General features: G+C 41.9%; 1 pseudogene; it reads right to left on the reverse strand.

Moving 5' to 3' along the window:
* Positions 1 to 1,629: 1,629 nt before the first annotated feature.
* On the reverse strand, positions 1,630 to 3,520 carry LOC102432470 (annotated as a pseudogene).
* Between the last annotated feature and the right edge of the window lie 12,274 nt (positions 3,521 to 15,794).

Raw genomic sequence — 15,794 nt, forward strand, 5'->3', positions numbered from 1 at the left:
CTTTCATCGATGTTTCTATCTCTCCCTTCCTCTCTGAAATCAATAAAAAATATTTAAAAAACACACAAAACACTAAAGTGATCTTTCCTATAGAATTTAGAGTAACAAGAATTTATATTGCTTTTTAAATTATAATTGATCATTATTTTACTACCATGATCATCACTTGACCCTCAGCATTAGGGTGGGAGCTATTATTACCCATATAATCTTGTTAGTGGGATAAACTAAAGGCTGAATAGCAGTGGGGCCAAAGAAGGGATGCCTCCTGTTACATCTGTTAAGTCTGAATATTAGGACTTGTATTTAAAAGACATTCTTTAGCATACAGACACTTGTGTGAATAATCTGAGTCTCAACTTAAGATCAACATAATAGTCATTTAGTGATAACTCACTTAGCTTGTGAAGAATCCTTAAACAGGAGAATACAATTTTAGAAAATCGATTTGAAACGCATGGGAAGCATGGATTTGGTTATGGATCAAATTCTACCTCCTGTGTACATAGCAATGTTCAACAAAATACTAAAATTATAGTCATTGGTTGGGATTAACTATTAATTAACTACTATTTCACTATTACCAACACTTTATTTGAAAAGTTTGTTATTTGAGAGAAATAATCAAAGAAACATACCAGCTTCGATTTCTCTGACTCTCTATACTCCATCCCTGAGGAAAATTATATTCCCAGGAAACGATATACCTAGATTATGTCATCTTAACCACCCACCCACCCCCACAGAAATAGCTTTTTGAGTCTAACCACTGTTATATACTTGAAACTAATACAAAATAATATTGAATGTAAACTGTAATTGAAAAATAAAATTAAACAAGGAAATAGCTTTTAGAGATATAACAATTACTCTCTCAACTTTTATAGAAGCTTGCTATATGAAGAACATTTTTTAGGTCATTTGAAAAACCCTCAAATTAAGATATAATCCAGTTTGTACCCTAATATCCCTTAGGAGAGATTTCTTTTGGTATTTAATGAAAGGAAATTTCTCTCTCTAAGATATTTTTCGGGAGGGGGAGCATATGAAAGATTATTGTTACCATGTTTGCATCATTCAAACTTATGATCTTGGTCTTTTCTTTTTGCCTTTATATAAGGCCAAAGAGTGACATTGGTTATTCTGACATCCTTAAAGTGGACTCCAGGAATGTTACCAATCACACCATGTAAGAAATTTTTATTACGGCAAGAATTTTACAATCCATATTATGTTTCCTTGCTCAGTTATCAATTCTGTTATTTAAAATAGAAGTGATATTCTGAGCTATCCCACTGTAAAGAATAACAAAATTAAAGAAAGGAATGCTTTAAGTTTTTGTATTTTGCTGAAAATTCTTTTTCCCAGGGTCTACAAAACATTAATTTTTATATTTCACTATGTGTGTGTGTATGTGTGTGTGTTTGTTTTTAAATCAATAAGTAATCTAGAACTAGCATTATGTATGCTAGACCTGGCATTTACTCAGTACATAAAGTCCACAGTTTAGTTTCCTTTCCTTTTGAAATATTTTGCAATGTTTTTCCCCCCTTAATATTTAAGTTTGTTGATGTGTAGATCTTTTTATTCAGTGAGGCACGAGTTTCTTTTCCTGGTCCCTGATGAGTTTCAAACAGTTGGCACACCAGTGGCACTGCTGACTGCTTTCTGGGCAGCCTCTCTAGCTCGATGGGCTTGAAGAACAGTGACAGCTTCCATCAGCTGTAGAACGAAGAGGCTCTGGAGACCCCAGCACATGAAGAAGTCCTGAATTATCCATCTCCAACAACATGCAGTGACTTTACCAGCTAGAGTAGGTTGCCTGGCTTGAATTAGAGGAAACCGCCGTTCACCCAGCATTTGCTTTTGCTCTTGAGGAGGGGCAGATGCCAATATGGGAGCAGTCAAAGGCTCCTGACCTTGTACATGAGCAGCAGGCTGCTGCTACATGGTAACTGGTGGCTGTGTGCTAAGGTGTTGTGGAGGATTGCAAACTCCTGTAGCATATTTATACTGTGGAACGGTGTGGACGGCAGGCATAGCTGCAGCCGCCGCCGCTACAGGACGTGGACCCATTGTCTGTGTGGATGTGTTAGCAACACGCTGTGTGGACATGACATGTGGAACCTGTGAAGAAGCTGGTCTCACAGTACTAAATGGTGGTCCAGGAGCGGCTGGGCAGAAAGCACCAGGCAGATTTTGGAATGGATGAGGTCTGGCACCCTGAGCCCTTGGTCTTAGTTGAGCAATTTGACGAGGAGGATAGTATGCAGCACGGTTCTGAGTCTGTGAGATAGCTGCCAGGAAGTAACCTGAAGGAGGTGCTGGCTGGTGGCGGGTAAGATTACTGGGTTGGGCACAGCTCTCACACTTGCCACTCTCTGCATATACTGGTTAGTGAGATGAGCTTGGTGCTCTTCCTTGCACTGAGCTAAAGCTACACACAATGACTTGGTAGCCACAATTCTACCATTCATTTCTGTAATTGCTTTAGTGGCTTCTTCTGGGGAGGAGAACCGTACAAAACCAAACCCTTTGCTAGGACCACCCTCCATCATAAACTTTGCACCAGTGATTGTATCAAATGGAGAAAACTCTTTCTGGAGACGTCCGTCATCAATACCATCATCAAGATTTTTCACGTAAAGGTTAACACCCTGGTATCGGGTGGCCCTATCTTGGTTCATGTGTTCAACTTTGCACCTAAGTTCCGTCTGCCATTCCACTGTTTTATGAGCTCGGCTAATGTAGATTTGTTTTCCATTGAGCTCCTTTCCGTTCACCTCATCCACAGCTTTCTGTGTATCTTCATCCCTTTCGAAGCTTACAAATCCAAAACCTTTGGATGTCCCACCTTCACCCATCATTACTTTGACACTTAAGGCAGGTCCAAACTTGCCAAAGAGTCCTTAAGGCGCTCGTCATCCATGTCTTCTCCAAAATTCTTGATGTGAACGTGGTGAACTCTGTTGCCCTAGCTCCCCATCCTGCTTCTCGTTCTTTGGAAGACTTAGATCGCCCAACAAATACTCTGCGGCCATTTAGAAGCATCCCCTTCATTTTTTCAGTAGCCCTTTCAGCTGCTCCCTGGGTCTCAAAATGTACAAATCCATAACCCTGGGGACCATTTTCATCACAAACCACCTTGCATGAAAGGATGTTACCGAAAGCAGAAAATGTATCATGCAGTGCTTTATTCTCAATGGATTTGCCCCAATTCTAATGACTATGTTGTCCACTCCACTTTTGTGAAGTGAGGGATCACGCCGGGACCACATGCTGCACACTGGCTTGCCCTTATGACATCCAAATTTGTGGTGTGCACAGCACGCTCGGCGGCGGCAGGCTGCTGGAAGTTCTCTACGTGCTGCCCAAGGAGTGGCCGGTGACTATGTCCCTGCAGATGCAGATGGACAGGATGGGCTGGCGGCTGAACTTCTCCTAGAGCATCGCCTCGGTCAGGGTGTAGGTTTCCCACGTAGAGTGAGTCCCTGGGGTGGCTGGGGTTGCCGGGGTTCATCTGGGCACAGCTGCCCGCAGGGCTGGGACCTTTCTGTGAGAGGAGAGTGGGTACCGGGGCGACGGGGCGGGTGGGAGGAGGGCAAGAGTGGGGGGTCAGAAGGGGAGGAGGGGAGACAGAGCAAGCGCAGGGGAACAAAAATCCACTGGAATCGAAAACTGCTCAACAGCAGGGCCGCAGGCTGCTGGGTGGAGAGCGAGGGGTGCGAAGCAGCAAGAAGGCTTGGTCTCTTGGTTCCTTCTTGGAGCTGCTGTGGGGCCACCGGCGAGTGCTTCACCAGGCTATTTTATAAAAAGGAAGAAAAAAAAGTCTCTGGTGGGGGAGACGCGGATTTTTTGGGGGGGAGGGTGTAAAACAGATTTTAAAAAAATAATAAATGTGTGTTCCAATCCTGGAGCACACACTCCGCACTCTCAGCACTAATGTGGGGGAGAAGGGGCTAATGTCCTTTTTAAAAATTGTGGTAAACTACACATATCACCACCTTCACCGTTTTTCAGTGTAAAGCTGAGTAGTGTTAAGTGTATTCACATTGATTTCCAGCCAATTATCAGAACTTTTCATCCCACCGTGACCACTGTGATGGTTAATTTTATATGTCAATGTGGCCAGACCACAGTGCCAAGATATTTGGTCAAACGTTATTCTGGATGTTTTTGGATGAGATTTACATTTAAATTGGTAGATTTTGAGTAAAGCAGATTGGCCTCCATAGTGTGGGTGGGCCTCATGCAGTCAGTTGATGGCCTGAGTAGAATAAAAGAGTGACTTCTCTGGAGGAAGAGGGAATTATGTCAGTAGATGCCCTTCAGTCTTAAATGGTGGCATTGGCTCTTCCTTGGGCCTCCAGCAGAGGGCCTACCCTACAGATTTTGGACTTGTCAGCCTCTGTAATTGCATGAACCAATTCCTTCAAATAAATTTCTCTTTATGTGTCTGAAAACCTATTGATTCTATTTCTCTGGAGAACTGTGTTTAATACATCCATTAAACAACTCTCCCGTTTCCCCGTCCCAAGCCCCTGGCAACCACCATTCTACTTTTTGTTTCCACTTTAGGTATCTTATGTAAGTAAATCATGCAGTATCTGTTTGTGGCTGGCTTAGTTCATTTAGCATAATGTCCACAACTTGGGTTGCTTCCCTTTGGAGGACCCTTTGGTTGCTTCCACTTTTTGAACAATGTTGCTATGAATACAGGTATACTAATATCTCTTCAAGGCTCTGCCTTCAATTCTTTTAAATATATATATTAGAGGCCCGGTGCACGGATTTGTGCACTGGTAGGGTCCCTCGGCCTGGCCTGTGCCCTCTCACAATCCAGGACCCCTCAGGGGATGTCAGAGAGCCGGTTTCGGCCCGATCCCCGCAGGCCAGGCCGAGCGACCCCACTGGTGCACGAATCTGTGCGCTGGTTCTCTGGTATGCATATAAGATCTTTGGTTAATCTCTTCCCCCCCTCCCCCTGAGATTCATCAGTCTGTTCCATGTTTCCATGCCTGTGGTTTCTGCTCCTGTGTTGAGCATCTGCCCCCAGTGGTCAGTGCGTGTCATAGCTACTGGTTGGCTGGTCGGCCAGTCGCTTGGGCATATATATATCCTATCTAATAAAGAGGGAATATGCTAATTGACTGTCCTGCCCTCAAAAGATGGTGGTGCCCACAGCAAATAAGGAGGGCATATGCTAATTGACTGCCCTGCCCTCAAAGATGGCGGCGCCCACAGCCACAAGAAGGCCAGCAGGGGAGGGCAGTTGTGGGCGATCAGGCCAGCAGGGGAGGTCAGTTAGGGGTGACCAGGCCAGCAGGGGAGGGCAGTTGGGGGTGACCGGGCTGGCAGGGGAACAGTTAGGCGTCGATCAGGCTGGCAGGGGAGTGGTTAGGGGGTGATCAGGTTGGCAGGCAGAAGTGGTTAGGGGCAATCAGGCAGGCAGGCAGGTGAGCAGTTGGGAGCCAGCAGTCCCGGATTGTGAGAGGGATGTCCGACTGCCAGTGTGGGATTGGGCCTAAACTAGCAGTTGAACATCCCCCAAGGGGTCCCAGATTGGAGAGGGTGCAGGCTGGGCTGAGGGACACCCCCCTCCCCAGTGCACGAGTTTCGTGCACGAGGTTATATATATATATATATATATATATATATATATATATATATATTTCAAAAGTGGAATTTCTGGATCATATGGTAATTCTGTTTTTAACTTTTGAGTATTCATCACACTGTTTTCCATTATGGCTGCACCATTTTACATTTCTACGATCAGTGTACAAGGGTTCTAATTTCTCCACATCCTTGCCAATCACTTGTTATTTCTAGCAATAATAATCTTGCAGGAACCTAAAATAATCTCTCATAGTGGTCATTTTTGTTATGGGATAGTATTCTATATGTGTGCGTGTGGAGGGAATGCTGATACAGACTTGATCCTAAAAAATATGTTAAGACTTGATACATACATAATTTAGAACACATTTACATGGTGTCAAAACAATTATTTGAATTATTTGGAAGGAAAAAAATTCTGTCAAGAAGTTACTTTGCCTTGTGGTGCTAAGTGTCTGGAGTGGCAGGTTTTATTGTTTAGAATTTGTAGACAAGCCACCTTATTCAAGGTTTTTCCTCACAAAATGTGCATAGATCATTATGATTGTGACCAAGTCATTTTGAGAGGTAAGCATTTTAAAACTCTGAGGGAATTTAAACTGTAAAGCAGGAGGTACAAACTGGCAGGCCCCAGGCCAGATCAGGCCTGCAGACTTATTTGATTTGGCCTGCATATTTATTGGCCCACATAGCGTTTTGTTTTTTTTTAGTTTGAGTTAGTTGACAACTTTTTAAATGGAGAGATTTCATGCAAAAATCTTGATTTCTAAAATTTGAGGAAAAACTAGCTGACCTGGCAAGACTGGGCCTACATTCCCACATGGCAGCAGTTGGCTGGAGCTGAGGAGCAGCTGTCCTTTCAGCCCGAGCTTGTGTTATCCAGTTCTCCACGGTCCCACCCAGCCTGAGACTCCAGAGCTCGTGGACACCCAGGCAGCAGACGTTCCGGCTTTGCCAGGAACCACTTACAACTTCCTGTAATGTCTAGTGGGATGTAAGGCCCAGGGTGGGCTCTCAGTGTTTGCTTGGTTGTTTATTGATTCTGACTCTTCATGTCCTAAAATCATCCAGGATCCTATCTTTCTTTCTTGGTGGAAAAGGAGACAGTAAGACTATGGCCTTAAATGAATGAAATACAAAAATAAAAGGATTTAGACAACACAGAGATGGGGAACACCTTAAAAGAAAATAATAATGCAAATGTGATTTTTTACTAAGCATTTAGCCTTGAACTCTTTTTCCTATGTGAGGAAAACTGAAGAAAACAGCACCCAAGAAGTGTTTCAAGCTAAGCCATCTGTTTAATACAAGAGGGAAACAAGGGGCAAAAGGTCAGTCAGCAGTCTTACAGTGGCAGAATTCTTGAGTTAACAGATAGAAATAGATATAGAAAATGAGGACCATATGGTTGGCTAGATCAGAGCCACTGTGTGTGTGTGTGTGTGTGTGTGTGTGTGTGTGTGTATTTGTAAGGCCACCCACTGAGAAAAAATTCAACTTATTGTGTCTCAGCATATTAATGACTCCCTTTTAATTACTGAGGCATTGGAGAAGTTCTGTTTTCACTTTCATGTGATAGCAAATAAAAAAACGTGTTAAACAAAAATGCAAGCAATTTCTCTCTCTGTTTTGTTGATCTGTTGGCTAAGAGACACATGAAAGTCTTTTGGAAGATATGCCTTAATCTCCAACCCAAAATGTGGTCTCAAGATCTTAAAAGTTCTCATCACAAGAAAAAATTCTGTAACTATGTGTGGTGACAGGTGTTAACTAGACTTATTGTGGTGATCAGTTTGCCATATATGTAAATATTGAGTCATTATATTGTATACATGAAATGAATATAATGTTATAGGTCAATTGTACCTCAGTAAAATAAATGAATAAATATGAAATTTTAGAAAAAAACAAATAAAAAAAGACAGCTTCATCAAGTGGGTTATTATTAGATGTTTCACTTTTCCTTATAATTGTATTCCATAATGATAAACACTAGAAAAACAAGGTCAGTTTAGGTCCTTGGCAGAAAGTTAAAAGCCTTTTAAAGAAATTTAATAAAATTGCTTGCTGCTGAGTTATTACTGTATTTAAAGGAAGGCTGCAATAAAATTCAGCAACAAGTTGGATTCTTAATTAATAAATGTATAATTTCTTTAAAAATATCTCACATAATGATTGCTTTTTAAATAAAACATGTAACATATATGTTAGTATGAATATGTGTCTATATATACACATATATAGCCTCTTTTTGCTATATTATTTATAAATTGGTTTTACTCTGAACTTGAATTTGTGGTTTGATGATAGCACCAAATGAATCCTTCAAACAAAAAAGGACATGATCTCATGAGCATTATTTTAAAAGTTTACTCATTCAGAAGTCTTTGTGTTTCTAGAAACAGCAGTGTCTGCCTCCCAAATGGCCAACTGAGGAAAATGAGATAACCCTGGCAAAGGCGTAAAGGGAGGATAGTGCCTCTGGGAGTCAAGTGCTGGTAATCACACCTCAGGAAGTCAGGATGCTTGACTATATAACAAAGAACACCCCAAAGTCTAACTCTCCAAATATAAATTATCAGATAATATATTAAAAATTAATTTGGACTAGAATTAGCCCATGATTCACTTGACGTAGATCTAAAAAAGCAAGAACATGAGTTAGCTTACAACTAACAGGGCAGCTTGTCTGCCTTGTTAGCTGCAGGGGAGAATAATGTACAGGAAAAGGTGACGTAATGATTGTCTCACTTTCATTATTCTCTCCCAAATGAATAACCTTCCACACCAAGGATGAGCTCACTCACTATTAATGGAAGAACATCTGGTGAGCGAGGGCCCCCAGCTGAACATGCTGTTGGTTTGGGACTATATTTAACCAGCAGAAACCCAATCATTGTTGCATGTATCACATATGCAGTCCAGTTATATTGTGAAAAAAACTAAGAGGTAAGGAAATACTCCTAAAAGTATTTTAACATGCAAGGTTTTTCCTTATGAAGCAAGGCATTAACCTGTTCCAAAAAAGATCCTAGGCTATTATTAGAGTGGAATATCTTACACATGTGACAGATGCCTTGTCCTCTTTGGCTGAGGCTCGGATGCTTGCCATAGCTATCTAAGTTTAAATTTCAAATCACGGACAGGAATCTCTCTCCTTCAATTTCCTTTCCCATTCTTAATTTCCAGGCAGGCCTGCCACACTGACAATGGCGAATTTTGCAGTGTAATCTATCTAATAGATTTACTGTAAATGATGAATCACCCTCGTATTTAAATCTAATGAGTAATGCTATAAGTCAATTTTGTTTTTAAAAATGCAGCATAGCTAAGGTCATCTGTTAAATGTGCTAATATAGAGAAATGTCGATGTTCAGAACACACAGCAGTTGGTCCTAACGGTCGCAGAGCTGGAATACTCTGGAATCAGCCATGTGCCAGAACCTTTAGGGGGATTGCTCACTTAAATCATGACATTTGGAAAATAATTTCATTCCATCAGGATTCAAGAAACTTCCTCAAATTTAAGCATCTCTCATGGTTCTCCTGGTAAAACATAGTAACACGTTGTTAAGAGACTAACAAACTATTATTGTTTTTATTTAAAAGACTGTTATGAAAATAATGCCTATTTTCTGAAGAAAATATGGGAAATTCAGAGAAGCACAAAGAAAACACAATTAATTCTGATTCCAACCACTCAGGCTTTTTGTGGATGTTAGACTTTTCAAATGTAAGTACCTATAAGCACTTTCTCATCTTATTAACTATTTTACAATTTCATTCTAATGGCCATGTCACATTAAATCAGATGGCTATACCATAATTTATCAAATCAGTTTCCTATTGGACACGTAGTATAGTACCAATTTCTTGCTATTATAAACAAAACTGTGGTAAAAATCTGTATAGCTAAGTTTTTGCCTAAATAGGTGATTATTTCTCTGGGCTATATCTGCAGAAATAGGATTCAGTCAAAGCGAATGTATGTTTTTAAGGGTCTTGACATTGGTTGATGATGCCTTTATGAGGGGATGGGAGATTTGTTTCCTTCTCTGCACAAGATATCCCTGAGATTGGGGCTGCTGCCCAGGCCCTTGCTCCAGTCTACCTCTGGTTCCTCATGTATAAAATAAGAGGACTGGAACCTTGGGATAACGAGGATGCTCATTCTGCTGAATGAATTTCATGTTACCTCCTTTAGTCTGTACAATAATCCTGTGAAATAGGATAAGCAACTTGGTGAAGTCCAGACAGCTTATAAATAGAGGAGCCAGAACTTGAACCAGATTTGCTATCTCAAAAGTCCATGCCCCAAACCACTAAGTTACCCAGTTTCTTCTGGGGTTATCGCTCATTCATTCATTTCTTAATTTGATAAACTGTGTAAGGGTCACTGTGTACAGAATATACAGTGATGAACGGAATAAACTCCTTAACCTCTGGGATTTTCTGGAAGGCTGACAGACAATAAATTACAATGTACAGTCTCGTGTTACTTAATGACAGGGATACATTCTGAGAAATGCGTTGTTAGGCAATTTCATTGTGCTAACGTCTTAGAGGGCACGCATAGCCTACTACACACCTAGGCTATATGGTCTTGCTCAGCAATTTTCAACCTCCTTATGACACACATGAACTAATTACGAAAATTCTGCGGCACACCAAAAAATATATATTTGCCAATCTGACAAAGAAAAAAGGTATAATTTTTATTCATTCACACCAGACAGCTGTTGTTGTGTGTTGGCTATTCTCATTTTTTATTTAAATTTAACAATCTAAAAGAAAAGAGGCCAGTGCCCTTGACTAAATAGTCAAGTATTGAATGTTTTAAAAATTCTTGTGGCACACCACTTGAAAATTGCTGGTCTAGCCTATTGCTTGTGGGCTATAAGCCTACATGCATAGCATGTTACTGTACAAAAAAACATGAGATTAAATCAAGAATGAGGAAAGTTATGCAATCGAGAGACAACAAACACGAGCTGCCAGTGTAACGTACTGTTTTACAGCGAACTTTTAAAAATAAATAGAAACAGTGCACTCTAAAATAATAAGTTTGGTGTAGTAAATGCATAAACCAGTAACATAGTCATTTACTATTATTATCAAGTCTCATGGACTATAGATGATTATATCTTCTAATTAGACAGGACATCTTCCGGACATCATTCTGGACGTCCTTCCTGACTAAGCTGGGGCCCGAGGGAAGCCAGCCTGTGTCCCGGGTGCCTGTGGGCAGCCCGAGGGAAGGCAGCCCAGGTCCCGAGTGCCTGCCAGAGGGAAGCTGGTGCCAGCAGCCAGGGGAAGGAAGGCCTACTCTTGCACGAATTTTCGTGCATCGGGCCTCTAATATATACAGACAGTCCTCGGGTTATGTTGGACTCGATGTACATCGTTTTGTGCTTATGTCGCCATTTCCCATTTATTTACTAAAAAAAAAAGTTCCGTCATTTCGACATATGTACATATGTGCTTTATGTTTTTTATTATTTATTTACCACAAGTAAAGGTCAGGAATTGTTATCTTTCTTTTAAAATTTTTTTACTGTTTCACTTCATTACTGCTGTGTATGTGCTCCATGTGAGTGACATAGGTGCTTATGTAGGTGGGTTCTGACTTATGGCAAAAATCGTGTTACATCGTGCCATAGGAACGGATCTCCGACATAACCCAAGGACCTACTGTATATAAAAGCCTAAGTGACTGTTTGACCGTTTGACCAGGAGGTATGACACGCACTGATCACCAGGGGGCAGACACTCAAAGCACAGGCATGAAAACATGGAACAGACTGATGAATCTCAGAGGGAAAGGGAGAGGGGGAGGGCGGGAAGAGATTAACCAAAGATCTTTTATGCATACTAGAGGCCTGGTGCACGGATTCATGCACTGGGACTCTAGTATGATTATATGTGCTGTACTTTTATACAAACTGGCAGCGCAGTAGGTTGGCTTACACGCAAACTCGGACTGCATTGCGCTATGACGTCATGACTTTACGATGCTACCACATCTTTGTATACGAGGTCTGTCCTTGCCTGGAGATGTCCTTATGTAGTGCATGCCTGTCTCATCAGGTAGCAAGTTCTATGAAGAAAGATAAAGAAGGGAAGAGGGATAAAGGATGCTGAGGATCCTGCTGAGGTAAGGTGGTGGGAGAAAGCCTGTCTGAGCGGATGTAGGGAGGACCCTACTCTCCAGTAAGAGAGGCAGTAGGGTAAAGACTCTAGGACCAGAGCCCATCTCATGTGTTTGGGGAACCGCACAGAGGTGGCTGGGGCTGCAGGGCAGTGAGATGTGGGGGAGACAGTTTATACTGAGTCGATGAGACATCCAAGCCCTTTCTGGGGGTGGGAGGAGTTGAAGCCGCCAGGCTGGCGGAATAGACACCCCTGCGCAGTTTGAGCAGGAAAGAGGGCTAACGACAGTCACCTGATCGCCTGTTGTCCAGTTGGTTTTAGGTAGCTGGGAACTTAGGCCACAGCATTAAAACCCCAGCCCTCGGTGCCCAGGAATGGCCCACGCCAGCTATTTCTGGACTCAAAGGGAAGAATTCAGATCCCTGTCTCATTCCGCCTTTCATATTCCATTACCCGTCCTCCCCAGAGGAGACGCTAGGCCTCACCCTATCCAAGGCTTCTATCGAAATAGAAGATAAACAGTTTCTTTGGCTGGAAAGATCGTGTGGAATTGGGAAAACGGCCATTTTACAGTTCAAAACGATGTGCTTGTTAATCACGTTAGAGGACAAACACATCTATCCGGAGACCAGCTGTTTCCTGCTGTCATTTAAATCCTTCAATCCCACATGTTCTGCTACAGGAAGGAATCTAACTTCCTTTCCAATTCTGGTGAATGTGTTTTTTAAAATTTAATTTGGGGTTAAATTAATTTATTATATATTATTAAAAAACTACATGTTCTAACAGACGAATTTCCAAGGGTCTAGTAACGATATCATTGCTTGGTGGGACTTGCAGCAAATGAACTGGGTTCATGAACAATGTTCTTCAGACTTAAGAGATATGAAGTAAGTTGAGAGATTTTAGATGCTTTAGCATCTTCCAGTTTCAGGATTTAATTTATTCTGTGTACATTAGGAGGGAAAACCTTAACTGCTAGAACCAGAATCTGTTTTAGGGAAATACCTGTACTCCATGGACTGCTTGGGTAGGAGGTGCATCCTAAGGGCATGGGTAGCTGGAGACAAAGGACAGTCATAGCTAGACTGCACGGAGGAGGGAAAAACTGAGCAGACTGGCAATGTGTGAGAGCAACTAGGAGAACAATACAGTAGTACAGCCGAAAGTCTTTTAAGATATTGAATATACAATGTTCAGTTTTGTGAACTTTTTATCTCTGTGATGTAAGCCCCACTTTCACTGTCCCAAATCTTTAGTAAATCTTACGATATACACAAATGTCTTGCGTAAAGGCAGAGCATGTGTGAGCAGGTGTCCTATGGGAATCAAGGGGCTGAGTTCCATGTTTGGGTGAATGTGATGCAGGGTAGGGACACTGTGTGCCACATGGCAAGATCATCTACCAGTTAAACTAGTCAGAGGAAGCAGCATTCAGAGCCAGAAATGCTAATGAGAATGAAAGTCCCCTGGGAATTCCCAGAAATGTGGGGATGAACACTGGACTTTCACTGGAGAAATTTGGAATGGGAGTTTGAACCATCTTAAAAGGCAAAGGGTCCTGGCCAGTGTTGCTAAGTGGTTAGAGTGTCGGCCCATGCATAGAATGGTCCCGGGTTCAATTCCCAGTCAAGGGCATGTACCTGGGTTGCGGGTTCGCTCCCCACCCACTGGCGGGGCAACCAGTCGAGTTGATGTGTCTCTCTCACATCAATATTTCTCTCTTTCACCCCTCCCTCCCTCCATCCTACTCTTTTTGAAAAAATATCCTCAGGTGAGGATTAACCAAAAAAAAAAAGGCGGGGGGGGGGGGACTCATCTGACATCTGGGTTACGTGTTAATAACTCACATTTCTTTTGAAGCATATAGTTGTAGTTAAGGTATAAAATGTAGGCACTGAAGTTGTTCACCTCTTAGTAACAACTAAGGCTGAATGTCTAAACGTTACCCCAGCTTTCTCTGGCCTAGATACTGACAAAGACTTCACTGGATTCCACATTTCCCAGTATTTCTTGATTTCTATGGCCCTGAAGTAGTTCTTCATAGGACTGGACCAGGGGCTTTGCAGTTTGACACAGAAATCTTACAAAAGTTATATGCTATTGTGACAGTTCCAAAAACACTGGCGGAAAAGCATCAGGAAATATCAAGATGGGGGATATTTGTTGAATGTGGTTTCTTGAGTCCACCCAGTTCTTCACAGGAGATAGGCCTGGGTGAGTGGCAGTGGCATTTTGTGTGACCATGGCTGGTTCCCTTAGATTGGGAGAAGCCCCAACTGGAGGCTCACAAAACCTCAACAATCATGCAACTCGAAAACTTTTTTATACTTTCTATAAAGTTGGAAGAAGGGAAAAGGCCTTAACAATTTATCATCTGGATAACACTGATTCCAAGTACAATTCTTGGTATGCCACATCACCATTTTGGGTAACCTATGGTGGACTAAACACATCCCACATATCTACTAGAAAAGATATGTGGGATGTATTTAGTCCACCATAGGTTACCCAATAATTACTAGACATTGCAGGCATAGATGTGTTGCAGTTATGTTCTGAAGACAAGCCTGTGGTATACGCAATTTATTCCATACTTAGGAGGGGCTGGGCCCAGCAGGACTGGCCAGGGCCTCCCACAGAGCTCTATTTAACAACTGGTTGATTAGTATGTATAGGATCTTTGATATCATACTAGCATCTTAGAAAATCCTTTTCTAAGGGTCACATTTGGCTGTATGTGGAATAATGCCAAGGACTTTCTGATTGCATGTGTAGGATTTGTTTATGTTTACTGGAGTCACCACTTTTCCTATCTTCATTCCCACCTTCAGGGAAGCTGATTTGGTCTGTACTGGGTATAATCTCAGGAATATTTTGTTTGTAAGAAGAGAAACTCAATGCAATTCAGTTTAAATAAAATTTGAGTTCAATTGAAAGAATACTGGAATAACTCAGAGAATTGACTATGGTTCTTAGGAACTATAGCAATGTTGAAGTCCTCAATGACTGGACCAAGCACTCAAACACTAAATAACATAATCTTCTGAATCTCATTTCTTCTTTCCAATGCATATTCATTTTATTCCATTTTACTATGGAGAAGAGGCTCTTTATGGTGGAAAACAGGGTTTTACTCCTGGGCTTTCATCATCTATAGGAGAAAAGGGGCTTCTCTCATCTAATGTTAGGTTATAAAATCCTGGAGTAGGACTTGATTGGCCAGGCTTGAACCATGTTTCCAACCCTTGAATGAATTTCTATGACTGAACATAGAAAGTACCATGATTAGCTCAGGCTAGTCACAGGTCTATTCCGTAGATTAAGGGGACAGATTCTGTACCCTAAGGAAGAGTATGAGGTCATTGTGCACTAGGCAGCCATATCAGTTTGTGTCATTACCATCCTTCCACTATCTCCCTAACCCTAACAGAGATCATTAAGAGGAAAAGGCCTGCCCAGCTGGTGTGGTTCAGTGGTTGAGCATCGACCTGTGAACCAGGAGGTAATGGTTAGATTCCTGGTTGTGGGCTGATCCCCAGTGTGGGGATTGCAGGAAGCAGCCAATCAGTGATTCTCTTTCGTCATTAATGTTTCTATCTCCCTCTTCCTTTCCTTTTTTTCCTGCCTATGAATTCAACTTGGCTCAAAGAAAGAACTTTGAAAGTTTCTTCTGCATTTTTAAAAAAATCCTCACCGAAGGATATTTTCCCATTGATTTTTAGAGAGAGTGGAAGAGAGAGGGGAAGACAGAGAGAAATGTCAATGGTGAGAGAAACACATAGATTGGTTGCCTCCTGCATTAGCCCCAATCAGGGCCTGGGTGGGGAGGAGCCTGCAACCCAGGCATGTGCCCTTGCCTGGAATCGAACCCAGGACCCTTCAGTCTGCAGGCCAATGTTCTATCCACTGAGCCAAATCAGCTAGGGCTTTTCTGCATTTTATGTAACTAATGTTGGCTGTCATGGTAGATGGTGCTGTTGCTTGGTGAGCAAGGCTTTATTTCAGAAGCACAGGAAGGCCTC

Source organism: Myotis lucifugus, unplaced genomic scaffold, assembly GCF_000147115.1.
Source record: "Myotis lucifugus unplaced genomic scaffold, Myoluc2.0 scaffold_1, whole genome shotgun sequence".
Taxonomy (NCBI): Eukaryota; Metazoa; Chordata; class Mammalia; order Chiroptera; family Vespertilionidae; genus Myotis; species Myotis lucifugus.